The sequence below is a fragment of the Trachypithecus francoisi genome, unplaced genomic scaffold (assembly GCF_009764315.1).
Source record: "Trachypithecus francoisi isolate TF-2019V2 unplaced genomic scaffold, Tfra_2.0 Lachesis_group15, whole genome shotgun sequence".
In the NCBI taxonomy this organism is placed as follows: Eukaryota; Metazoa; Chordata; class Mammalia; order Primates; family Cercopithecidae; genus Trachypithecus; species Trachypithecus francoisi.
The window spans coordinates 65,562,698-65,576,044 of NW_022681460.1; the positions used below are offsets into that span (position 1 = coordinate 65,562,698).

General features: G+C 46.5%; 1 pseudogene; it reads right to left on the minus strand.

Annotated features, from left to right (window-relative positions):
• Window positions 1–9,161: 9,161 nt before the first annotated feature.
• LOC117097393 overlaps window positions 9,162–13,347 on the minus strand; it is a 7,961-nt pseudogene continuing 3,775 nt past the window's right edge.

The window sequence follows — 13,347 nt, forward strand, 5'->3', positions numbered from 1 at the left end:
TAGGGAAGGGCTGCAGCTGACAGCTAGTAGGGAAGTTAGGACCTCAGTCCCACAGGTCCAAGGACTGGATTCTGCCAGCAACCTGAGTGCACTTGGAAGCAGATGTGTCCCAGAATCTCCCAATCAGAGCCCAGCAGGGGGATACCTTGATTTTGACCTTGAGGACTGGGAGCAGAGAAACCAATCAAGCCGTCTCAGGCTTGTGACCTAGAGGACTGTGAAATAATAAAGATGTATTGATTTAAGCAGGTAAGTATGTGGCAATTTGTTATGACTGCAACAGAAAAGATACCTTCCTATTTAAATGAGAATTTGACTGGATATAAAATTCTAGGCTCAAATTTTCCTTCATATTTTAGAAATAATACTCCGTTGTTATCTTGCAACCAGGGTTGCTGTTGTGTAGTCTGTTGGCCAAGTGTTTCCTTCTTCCTTCCATTGTTTCTCTGGAGTAAGTTGGGAAAGGGAGCCAGAAGCCTGAGCTTCTTTCCTGTCTTCATCCAGTGAATTTGTACCATTCCAGGCTGTTAATCACAGTCTCAAGGAGGTAGAGAATAGTTTCTACTTTAACCTACCTGTTCACAGATGCACTTGGAGATCAGACAAGCTTACTGTTTTTCTCTTATTCGACTAGTGCTAGTCTTCTCTCCTCCTATTTTATAAATATTAAACTTATTGAGATGTAATTTACAGACAATACTTCTTTGTGAACATAGGAGCTTAAAGTCTCTTACCTTTGGGAGTTTATTGAAACACGTAGGCGTTTGCTCATATTATAAGGCATGTTCCCCAGTTATAAACATTAAACAGATGAATGATGTTACTTCAGTCATGTATCATCTTACCAACCTGTCAATTCTGTAGAAAATCACGTTTCTAGCATTACTTGCTTCAGGTTTTCAGAAGAGAAAAACAACGTTTTCACTGAACATTGGCTTTTAGACAAAATAAATGCTAGAATTATGTTAAATTCATTTACTTCCTATCATTTCTATATTTTATAGATTTCATAAAATTGGCCCACAGTCTTAAATTTATTATAATTATGATGGATATATTAGTAAAATACTCCATCCCTTTCAGTTTATTGGAAGCACTAATGAATTATAGGCTTAAACAATAAATAGCACATCGTAGAACAGTAGTACTGTTTAAAAACTGAACTCAGTTGAATTAATCAGACATGACAAGATATTTTTATGATTTTAACAGAAGCTTAATGAACAATGTTGAATAGATTTAAACACTTTTTAAATAATATATCTAAATGGTGTGAATTATGGTAACACTGCCTTTGAGAAGAAATCATGAATTTTGGATTTAACATATAGGATGGCACCCTAGGAAAACGTTAAAAAGTCAGGAGAATTGTACCTTTAAGAGTGGAATTGACGAATGAAAATATACATTACCAGAGTCACCTCCTGGGATGCCTAGACATTTACTTATGATGCGAGCATTTTCCTGCCTAGAAACAGCAAAACTGACTGTTTAGCTCTAAGTGGCAGGCCCCACAGGCCATAGCAACAACAGAGTAAGAAAACCAGGAAAATGTTTTGCTCAATGGTTTTTTTTTTTTCATTTTTTTAAAAGCCATTGAAACATAGTAAGCATAGTTATTTTTAAATCCCTCCCTGATAATTCTAATTTTTTGTTGTTTTTTCTTTCTTTCTTTCTTCCCTTTTTTTTTTTTTTCTTTTTTCAAACAGAGTCTCACTCAATGGCCAGGACTGAAATGCAGTGGCATGATCTCGGCTCACTGAAACTTCCATTTCCCGGATTCAATCGATTCTCATGCCTCAGCCTCCTGAGTAACTGGGACTATAGCCGTGAACCACCAGACCCAGCTAATTTTCGTATTTTTAGTACAGAAGGGGTTTCACCATGTTGGTCAGGATGGTCTCAAACTCCCGACCACAGGTGATCCACCCGCCTGGGGCTCCCAAAGTGCTGGGATTACAGGGGTGAGCCACCGCACCCGGCAAGATAATTCTAAAATCTAAAGCTGCAAAGTCTAACCCAGCAGTTACTAGCTACGTGAGGCTATTGAGAGCTTGCAATACAACTAGTTTAAATTGAGAAGTACTGTCAGTATACGGTGCACACCAAACTTCAAAGGTTTAGTATAAAAATGTCAAATGTCTCATTATTCATTTTTCCATTGATGACATGTTGAAATAATAATTGTGGTTAAAAAAATTTAGTTAAAACATATTGAGTTAAAAATGTTGTAAAAATATATTTCCCCTGTTTCTTTTTATTTTTTCAATGTGCTCACTAGAATATTTAAAATTCCCTGTGTGGCTCACACTTGTGGCTTGCATTATATTTCTATCAGAGTACTGATCTAGAGGTTCCATGTATTTTCTGTCTCTGTTGCACATTTCAGCTGGTTCTTGTTGTTGCTATCTTACTTCCCTATGTGGTTGGTTATCTTTGTCTACATTCTGGATACAGTGTTTTAAAAATTGCTGTTGACAGAATATAAAGTGTAGGATGGACTGGGCATAGTGGCAACCGGGGCGAGTCATTCTGCCAGGCTTGGGAACTGTGCTACTCAGGAAACTTTTCTCATCACCGATCCCAATCCTGTCCCAGATGGGAGAAGCAGTGAGTGCTGTGCCTAGGCTCCCTGCCTTCCCAGTGCTCCCAGCATCACACCAGCTCCTCCCCAGTTGCTGTGGGGTCCCGACTCTCCATGTTCACCATACTCCCAAAATTGGCTTCCCATCTGGGTGATGATGCTGCCCACCAAGCATCATCTCAGCCCCTCCAGGGTCACTGCCTGACCAGGTGGGGGTTGGGTGAAGAGGCAGAGATCAAGACAAGACACCTGGTCCAGTTTGACTTTAGGTTCATCTCTGAAACGCGACTGCATTCCACATCCTGTTCCTCCGGCAACCTCAGCTGGGAGGATGTGTAGGACTGTGTAGAATCTTGGTAGGTGATGACCAATTCCTGCAACCATGGCTTTTCAGCTACATTGATTTTTCCTAAAACGGACAAACAGACTGGCAACAAGTTATGGAAATACTGTTTTCCTTACTAACAATAGAGATGTGTACATGTATCAATGATGGTTTTTAAAACAAGTATAAGCCCATAGGCACTCTGCTGAATGCAGATTCTATCTCAAACTAACACACTTTCAAGATCTTCCAATACCTGCACATATAGATTGTTTTCCTTTTTATCTCTGCAAGACATTACACAGAATGACTGCATCACAACAAATGTAACCAGTGTCTGTGTATGAAGATCCAGATGGTCTCCAGTCAGTTACTTTTACAGACACGAAATGCTGCAGAAACTGTGTTTCCATGAATCTCAATTTAATTGTGTAGAATAGATTTCCAGACACAGAATTGCTGTGCAAATTAATGCACCTTTAAAGCGTCTCATGTCTCGGGATGGCAATGCTGGCGACACTCTCTTCTGTGACTGTGAAGACCCAGCTTGGGCAGAGGATGGTGAAACATTCACTATAAAGGGAGGGGAAACTGAAGGACAGGGTGACAGGTTTCATCAAGAGTAAAAAATATCCAAGTCTGAATTAAGAATATCTATGCATATGCGTTTGAAATGGCATAAAGACTCCCTGGAAAGATTCAAAGAATCCAATAATGTCTTATTCCGGGCTGTGGCTAAGGAGAGTGGACCCAAGCAGGGGCGGGGGAGCCTTTCCCACATGACTTTTCATGGTTTTGATCCTGAAACAGGTGAAAATATGTAGGTGAAGAAGTAAGAGAGAGTGGGGCCAGGAGCCCCAGGGAGGGTCACCGGATGGGCTCGCCTGATCTGTTGTGTGCCCCGAGGGTCCTGGGACAGGGGGGACCTGCGGGGCTGCCTCAGTGAGGAGGCACTGGTTCTAGATATCTACCAAACGGTGTTGTCACAGGGGAGATATTATAGGCGATTGCAGATTTCAACCACAGATGACTTTGGGGGAAAGTTCCGCTCCTGGGAGTTTCAGTTTCCGCCCCTCCGCGTCCTCTCTGGCTTCTGCGGGCTCCACCCAGGGCGTCTGCTTCGACCGAGCCCCAGACCCAGGTCTTGCCCTGTGGAGACCCCAGATTGGGTGCCCCGCTGCCGGCCGATATCCCCGGGCCTCCGGGTCCACAGTGTCCAGAAAAAAACGGCCTTTCAAAGACCTGGGATGACTCGCTGGTCGCGGCAACGGACCCGCGGTTCCCGTGTCAGAAGAATCAAGGAAATGCGGGGCCTGGTGGGGTGAGGAGCACGAGGTTCCTGCTTCATCCTTGCCAGGACTTTGTCACCGGCTCAGTGTGTAGACCTCACCGTCCCGCTCGAATCCGTGGGGCTCCGACAGTGTGGGCCCCGCGAGGACCCCCATCCTCCTTGCCCTGGGGCTACTACTAGGTCCGGAAGGGGCGTCAAGTTGTCGCCTCCTGGATCCCGCCGCTCTCAGTCCAGGGCTCCTGGTTTATACGCTGGGATGGGGGCCCGGAGCATGGATGTCATGGGGCAGAGAAAACCTCGGGATGGTTGGAAATGAAGGATGGGAGGGAGAACCAGAGAAAGGGAGAGGAAGGAAGCAGGTAGGGCCTGAGAATAAAGAGAAACCTCTGCCAGGAAAATGGGAAGAGGATGACACACGCATAGCCCCACACTCCACCAACTCTCCCTCTCCTGCTCTCTGCCTTGTAAGGAACGCAGGCCCCACCCCCTCCAGCCTCACTGTGTTTGGGGTCATCCATTCCAGCGGGGTGAGGCGTCCCCTTGTGAGTGCGGTTGGCATTTCCCTGAGGGCTGTGGACACTGAGCACCTTTTCCTGGGTTCACTGCCATTTGCATTCTTCTTCTGATGCCAGTGGGCAAGGGGAGGTCCCCAAACGCGGGTGGGACCGCGACCCCAGCCGGTGCGGGGCTCTTGGCAGCGCATGGGGGAAGTGAATTCGAAGACCAGTAGGAAAATAGAGAAAGGATGGAGATTTATTGTAAAAGGAAAAGTAAATACTCAAATAAAGGGAGTGCAGGGGAACTCAAGAGAGAGGCAGGGGCAAGGGGGCTTGGGGCTGCCACCTTTCTGGGTTTCTTCAACCAAGGGGTGGAATACTCATGAAAATTCCTGGTTTTCTTAGTACTCTGGTGCCTCGAATTTTTATACCAAATATGAGTATTCTCAGAACTGCTAGGGAGCTTACTAGTATGTTAATCAGCATGTAATGAGATCCTACGTGAAATCTGGGTCAAATCCAGGGCCATGTTGGGTCCACTCATTCTTAGCTTGGTCCACACGCTGTTTTTCAGCAACTTATCAGCCCACAGCCGCTGCAGATATTTCAACAGATTCCTTTTGCTCGTCACCTGAAACTGCTGCCTAAAATTTTCTGTTCTTTTGAGACCACTGTGTAGTTTACCTGTCTCACATTGGAATGTCTATTCAAATTCCTTGCATATATTTAAATTGGCTTACTTCGCTTTATAATATTGAGTTGCAAGAGTTCTTGATATATTCAGAATAACAGTACCGTACCAGATATATGATTTTCAATTATTTTCTCTCATTCTGGAAGTTTTTTTTTTTCTTTACCTTCTAAATGGAGTCGTTTTTGAAGCACAAACGTTTTACATTTGTATGAAATGAAATTAAACTACCTTTTATTGTGCTATTTGTGCTACTGGCTACACGGAAGGAGGGGTGGGCAGGAAGCCCCCTGGAGACCCTGTCTCCCTCCACAGCAACTCAACCAGAAAATCCATTCACCATTCATACAGGCATGTTATCACACACACACACGCACACACACAGAGACATGCAGGCACTGTCTCTCACACACACTCACACCACGCAGGCACACACACACACACAAATGCATGCAGAAATACAGACACAGCCATGCACATACATGGACACACACAAAAACACACAGAAACACACGGGAGAAACTGCGTGTCATCTTGAGAGTTGTCATGTCGGGCCCATCCTGCCCACGCACGTTTCACCTCAGGGGCTGTCTCCCAGCTCATGAAGGAGTTCTGAAGCCCTCAAGCAGGCAGTCACTGTGTGATCTGAAACACTCAGACAGCTCCTCACTCTGACCTATCTTCCTGGTCCCCCCGAGATGAAGTAGCGTCCTGTTGGTTTTCACTGTAGCAGAAGAGAATTCTCCCCCCAGGGCAGAACTGCTGGGCCACCAGAGAGCACCCCTCTGCTCTTTGCCCTCAGGGCATCTTGATCTGCAGGGCGGAAGGAACTGCCCCAATCCTCAGAAATGAACTCTTTATGGATTCCTCTTCCACCATGATGTCAACGTCTCTTTTGTTTTCTCTGTAGCCCTTGGCTGTGGATCCCAAGCTTGTGCCAAGGAGCTCAGGGCACAAACTCGCTGTGAGCAAACCCTCCGGACTTACTGAAATATTTGCAAGATGAGCAGTGCCATCTGCTGGACAACACTAGAAAGTACCAGTCCAAGGTATTTTCTAGTTTCAACATCAGACTATGCACCGTTACAGGTTACAGGTGTGCACCATCACGCCTGGCTGATTTTTGTATTTTTAGTAGAGACGGAGTTTCACCATGTTGGTCAGACTGTTCTCAAACTCCTGACCTCATGATCTTCCCACCGCAGCTTCCCAAAAAGCATTTTTTCATGTTTGCTGGCCACTTGCAGGTCTTCTTTTGAAAAGTGTCTGTTCACATTCTTTGCTTATTTTTTACTTGGGATTTTGTTCTTACTTGTTGAGTTGTTTAAGTTCCATGTAGATTCTGGATATTAGAGCTTTGCCAGATGCATAGATTGCAGATATTTCTCCCACTCTATAGGCTGTTTACTGTGTTGTTAATTTTTTTTTTTTTTTTAACTGTGGAGAAGCTCTTTAGTTTAATGAGGTCCCATTTGTGAATTTTTGTTTTTTGGTTGCAAATGCTTTTTGTGTCTTCATCATGATATCTTTGTCAGGCCCTATGTCCAAAGTGGCATTTCCTAGCTTATCTTCCAGGATTTTTATAGTTTTAGGACTTACATTTAAACCTTTAATTCACGTCGAGTTATTTTACATATATGGTGAAAGGTAGAGGTTCAGTTTCATTCTTCTGCACATGGCTAGCTAGCCAGTTATCCCAGCACCATTTGTTGAATTAGGACTCTTTCCCCATTGCTTGTTTTTGTTGATTTTGCTGAAGGTTAGAAGGTGTGAAAGTTTCTTTCTGAGCTCTATTCTGTTCCACTGATCTAAGTGTCTATTTTTGTACCAGTACCATTCTGTTTTGATCACCGTAGCCTTATATTATAGTTTGATGTCAGACAATGTGATGCCTCTGGCTTTGTTCTTTTTGCTTATGATTGTTTTGGCTATTTGGGCTCTTTTTTAATTCCAGATAACTTTTAGATTAGATTTTTCTAATTCTGTGAAAAATGACATTGGTATTGATAGAGATAGTGTTGCATCTATAAATTGCTTTTGGAAGTATGGCCATTTTAACTATGTTGATTCTCCAATCCATGAGCATGAAATATTTTTCCATGTATTTGTGTTGTCTCTAATTTTTTTCAGCCATGTTTTGTAGATTATCTTTTTCCACACAGAATCTAGTAGAATCACTCATTTATTACTCCACATCATGGAGGAAAAATGAAGTAACATTAATCCTCTACTGAGTAATACAACAAAATCCCAAACTCAGTAGGTTTTTGGGAAATATAACTTTTTATTTAAATATCAGTACAGAGCAATGAATTACTAAAGGAAACTATCATTAATATACATTTTTTGTTATTAAATAATTAAACATTTTTCTTTCAAAACATGGAAGGAATCCCTGGAGGTCCGAAGTCTAACATGATTGTTTTACTGACAATATCATTTGCAAGAAAGAGATCATCATTCAAAGAAGTACTTGATTTTCCAAACAAAAGCAAAAGAAAGAAAATGTTGACATATCTTGTTTGGTCAGCCAGAACTTTAAGTGCAAAAATTCCATCAGGTAGCACCAAGAGAAAATTGCATAATATGTTAGGAATAACCACTGGTAAAATTGTTGGCAAAAGGAATCAAGGCAGTGAATGAGCTATTGGGTCCATGGTGTCATCATGATCTGCTGGAGGCCTCTGGACATACACAGTAGGTGGTGAGCAAGTCACCAGCCAGAAGGGCGAGTTTGATCGACACCTTGCTCACAGGGGCTTTTTGGTGTCATCTTTAACCTTCAGAAGGGACACAAATGTTGGTTTAACAGGCAGAGAACCCGGATCACTTTTCCAGGGTAATCTTTCCCTAGTCACTCCATGGGTCAGAGCCCCCTGCACTAAGGGACCTATTTTATTCACCTGTCTCATGTCAGGATGAGAAGATCCCAGCCACAGGGAGGGGTGGGACTCTGGGAATTCTCTTTCCCCGTCCTGCCTCCTCACCCACCTGCTCCTTGTTCAACTTCCATTCTGCCCACAGTACCTGTCACTCTAAAGGACTCTCCTCAGATGCCAGGCAGGATGAAGCAGGGTAGGATGATGAGGAGGCAGCAAAGGATGAGGGTGGTGGCCGTGGCCCTGAGCTGGGTTGTGCCTGAGGACATGGTGAGTGGTGCCGAAATGGAAACACAAAAGTGACAACCCTTGTCCAGGCCCCAAATCTGAGGAGACACCTCCTCAGTTCCTGCCACCCTAGGTCATCCCAGAAGGCAAAAGTTTTTTTCCCTCCCCCCTGGTGTGGGGCAGCCGGTGTGACAGGTCCTGGGTTAGGAAGGGAGAGGGAGTGTCCCTTGTCCTCAGGGAGCTCACACAGCTGCTGAGGGAAGCAAGGTGACAGCACACCCACACTCCTGCTGTGGTGGAAGAGGAGGTGATGCTCCAGAGTTGCGGAGGGGAGGGTCTCTGGGCTGGCGTTGGAGGTGGTTTTGATGGATTTCCAGCAGACGAGGGAAAGGAAAGGAAATGTGATTATAAAAAGAGGAAACACTAAGGAGAAATGTCTGAAAACACAGTGACACCTGCAGTTTCAAGGCTGGTGAGAAATCCACAGTGTGCGGAGCAGAAGCAAATGCAATGAGGAATAGGAGTCAGGAGGGAGAAGGGAGAGGAGGACAGGAGAGCACAGGCACGCCAGCACCCCCAGGAGGAGCGCCCCATGAGGGGGTCATTTTAACATAAACATATACACTGGGATGACTGAAACTGAACTCAAGAACTAGTTTCTTGAGATCACCGTTTCTGATCTCATTCCAGATCCCGGTTTCTTTTACAGCTGTTACCTCCTGCACTTGGCTCCAGGGTGCTGTCCATGTCCATCAGGAAGTCCCCAAGCCATCTTGTGCAGTCTCCCATTGAGATGTAACGGAAGGACATGGTCACATCCTTGTCATTCTCCCACTTTTCTTTCATCTTTCTAGCTCCAGGATGAACCATTTTCCACATTCTGTTCTCTGAGTCAAGAGGAGGAAGACCTGTCCATCGAAACTGAACTGCCAAGATCCACTGCTGTGTCCTTCGGCTTTCTGTTCACAAGACATCCTGGCCTGCAGGGTGAGGGGTTCTGCCCCCGTCAGAGAGAGATCAGCTCTGGTCTTGACAAATTTTATACCCACATCCTGTTCCCCTTACAATTTCCTGGCCTTACTCTCTCTGCCACATCTTGGCCTTGCCTCTAGACCTCTTGAGGGGTGAGATGACCCTCCTATCTTTTTTTCTTTTTTCTTTTTTTTTGAGACGGAGTCTTGTTCTGTCACCCAGGCTGGATGGAGTTCAGTGGCACAATCACTGCAAGCTCCGCCTCCCGGTTCACACCATTTTCCTGCCTCAGCCTCCCAAATAGCTGGGACTACAGGCGCCCGCCACCATGCCCAGCTAATTTTTTGTATTTTTAGTACAGATGGGTTTTCACCATGTTAACCAGGATGGTCTCGATCTCCTGACCTTGTGATCCTCTGCCTTGGCCTCCCAAAATGCTGAGATTACAGGCTTGAGCCACCACGCCCAGCCTTTTTTTTTCCTTCGAGATAAAGTCTTACTCTGTTGCCCAGGTTGGAGTGCAATGGCACCACCTTGGCTTTCTGCAGTCTCTGCCTCCTGGTTCAAGGATCCTCCTGCCTCAGTCTCCCAAGTAGCTGGGATTACAGGTGTGCACCACCACACCTAGCTAATTTTTGCATTTTTAGTAGAGACAATGTTTCACCATGTTGGTCAGGCTGGTCTCGAATTCCTGACCTTGTGATCGGCCCTCGGCCTCCCAAAGTGCTGGGATTACAGGCATGAGCCACCACGCCCAGCCCCCATTTGTATTTTTACGTGAAAACTATAAATGCCTCTAACCTACCACTGTATCTGCTCCCTCCTGTCCTGGGCCATCTGAAACTTACCCCTGGGTGTGTAATTCTCCAGCTGAATGTCAATGTCATGCTCTGTGAGCATGTCCACCACCTGTCTCAGTACTGGGTTATGTGCTTTCCAGGCCTTTGTGACATTTAGTTTCTTCCCCAGGGGACTGACGGGTGTGACTGTCTTGTTGCCACAGTCATAGTGAAGAAAAGTCTTTTTATCCACCTGGCCTTGAACCGCACACCACTGTGGTCCAGGTCTGAACTTAGGGATGATGGTGATGTCATAGCAAAGAGAGTGAGGGTCTGTGGAGAAAGGCAGGTGAGGGGTGGGTGGGGAGAGAAAGACCCCTAGTTAACCCTCCTCCACACTGTGACAATAAGAGGATGCCTCTGGCAGGCTGGGCTGGCCCAGATAGGAGTGCCCCCTCCAGAACTGTGGTGTCCACAAGTTTAAGGCGAGTGCTTGCCCCTTGCATGAGGACAAGGAGGAGGAGGAGGAGGTGGATTCTGCCTGCTGAGAAATCACATGTCCCCAGACATGTCCCACTGCCCCTCTGCCCACATTGGTCAACACATGACCTTGCTAGAGGGGTGCCAGGACTGCTAGTGGAGGAAGGGCCTGGTTGGCAGAGGATCTTCAGCAGCAGCCCATGTGGACTGTGGGAGGTGGGAGAGGGTGTGGGGGCTGCCCCTGAGGGTGCTGGTGCATGGTAGGATGGACTGAGGATGGAAACCAGTTGGATAAAGAAGAATTAATTATCATGGTCACAAGATTTAACATGTTGGCAAAGCCCCTGGTGATGGCGTGCATCTGCTATGAGGATGCTTTCCTGAAACCTTGGAAAAAAGGATGGTCCATGCAGCAAGAAATAGAAAATCTGAATATCTAAGGCAGGTAGTAGAGGGAGGGATCACAGGATCAGAGAAGTGCCCATGCCAGAGGGGTCTGAGTGTGAAAATCCAGAACAATTTCCATCCACTGTGCTCATGGGAAACCTGGAGGACTCCTGTTTACCTGGCATATAAAGAAGGCCCCATGAGAAGGCACCAGAATGGAATGAAGCTTAGGGATGCCTATTGCTGAAGACCAGGTTTGGGAGTAGGAGATGCTGTTCCAGAAATGGGCTCCCAGTAGTAATGGGATGAAAAATTCTGAAATTACAGATTCCAGGTGGAGGCTGTCAACTGTCAGGAGCAAGGAGGGTGCAATGATGGAAATGATTAGAGAAGTCACAATGCCAGCTGGGAACCTCAGTTATACAAAGTTATGCCCATGGCTCATAGAACAAAGGGGTCCAAGGTCCAAAAGAAATGGAAACCCAACCCGGATACTGCTGGATTTAAATAATTACAAGAAACAGATAAAACAAATGATGGATGACCAGGAGGCTGAAAGTAGCCAGTCCTTCAAGAACAAGGCGGCTTTGCCCAATTTGCAGAATGAAGCCACTTCTCAGACCCTGAACCCATGACTAGAAGAAGACACCAGTTTCTAGTGAGGAAGGACCCTTTAACCCGGCAACAAGTACAATGAGTCCTTGTGACCTTCTACAAAGATATTTATGGCAACTAGAGTTTGCTGTGAAGGGCAATTTTGTAAACATGTAAAGGTGTGCAGGGAATATATTCTCCATTTTAACTACTCAACTCTGCTGTTGTAGCTCAAAAGCAGCCATAGACAATCCATGAATGATGAGTGAGGCTGGACATGCCTTAAGTGCCCAATGACCCAACACCCCCTAAGATCCTAGAGATACATGTGCTTACAATGTCGAATTGGAAAATCACAATGTAGACTCCGTGTGAATGTTCAGAGGCAAGGCAATGCCACTCACAGCAAGGAAATCTCAACATTAAACAGTTGCTTCTGTAGAGTACTGCGCCTTGGCAAAGATGGGACCTTTGGCCATGGAAGGACAGTGACCATCCAGCCCCAGAGCTGCCCATTACTAGTGAGCTTCTCACCCTCTAGGTCATTAGGAAGATAGGCACGGCAGTGAGAAGACACAGGTGGTTCTCCTGTGATGGGCAGGAGCAGTGCCACTGGGAACCAAGAAACTGCACAAGCAGTTGGCCCCGATCCCCAGGACACCACGTGGCTGCACCCTCTCACCCTCAGATCACACCTGACGCTTCAGGGAAGGTCCCTGATGGTCCCCATGGACTGTAGATGCCACTCAGCAGCAAAGGAGGGGAGAGTAAGCCCCCAACGATGGGACTCCCACTCCCATCACATCCACACCACCCAGAAGCACAGGTAAGGTAGGACCGCTCTCCAACTGGCCCCCAAGACGTTACTTGTAGATGACACCCTAGGGGATGGGGCACTATTCACTGGGACACTGTAATCCCCTCATCTGGGATCAGCAACCTAGGACAGGGTTCAAATCTGGTCGCCCCTCATTTGCAGGTTGCCATTGCCTGCTGTTGCTCTACAAAGGGACAGGACTGGACACAGAGATCGGAACCTAAGGCCTGCAAAGATCACAGGGCATCCTTCCTCCCTTTCTAAAAAGGCTTTACTGACCCCTGTCTACACAGTGACTGTTCTCTATGACGCTGGCCCCCCAGTAGGAAGAACAGGTGAGTCTGGGACCCAAGGGCAGAAGTGGGCGCCTCTACTCACCAGAGTTCCCTGGGTCTCCTGGAGGGAATGGTGCTTCCCATTCCCCCTGCACAGGTTCTGAGGGGAGCTTGGGGTGTGTTTGCTGGGATGTGTCCTCAGGAAAGAGGCAGAAGGTGCCACATGGTGTAGGAGGTGAGGGCCCCTTCATGGATGGGGAGACCTCTAGTGTGACCAGCTGGGCTGAAGTGGGGAGTAAGAGGATATGACCTGGGTGGTGGCAGTGGATGGTGAGGGGAGGGGTGGAGGTGTCTGCTGAGCCCCTGGGTGCAGGTGAATGTCTGCAGGAAAGTGCAGGGAAACATTCAAGGGCAGGGAGCCCTGGGGATGCTGGAGGGTTCCTATGGTGGAGAGCCGATGAGAGCAGAGCAGGCCTGTGTCCCTGTGGAACCCTGCTTCACCCCTGTCCTGTCCCCACCTCGGGTTCCCGGGGCTCTGGCTTTTCCTT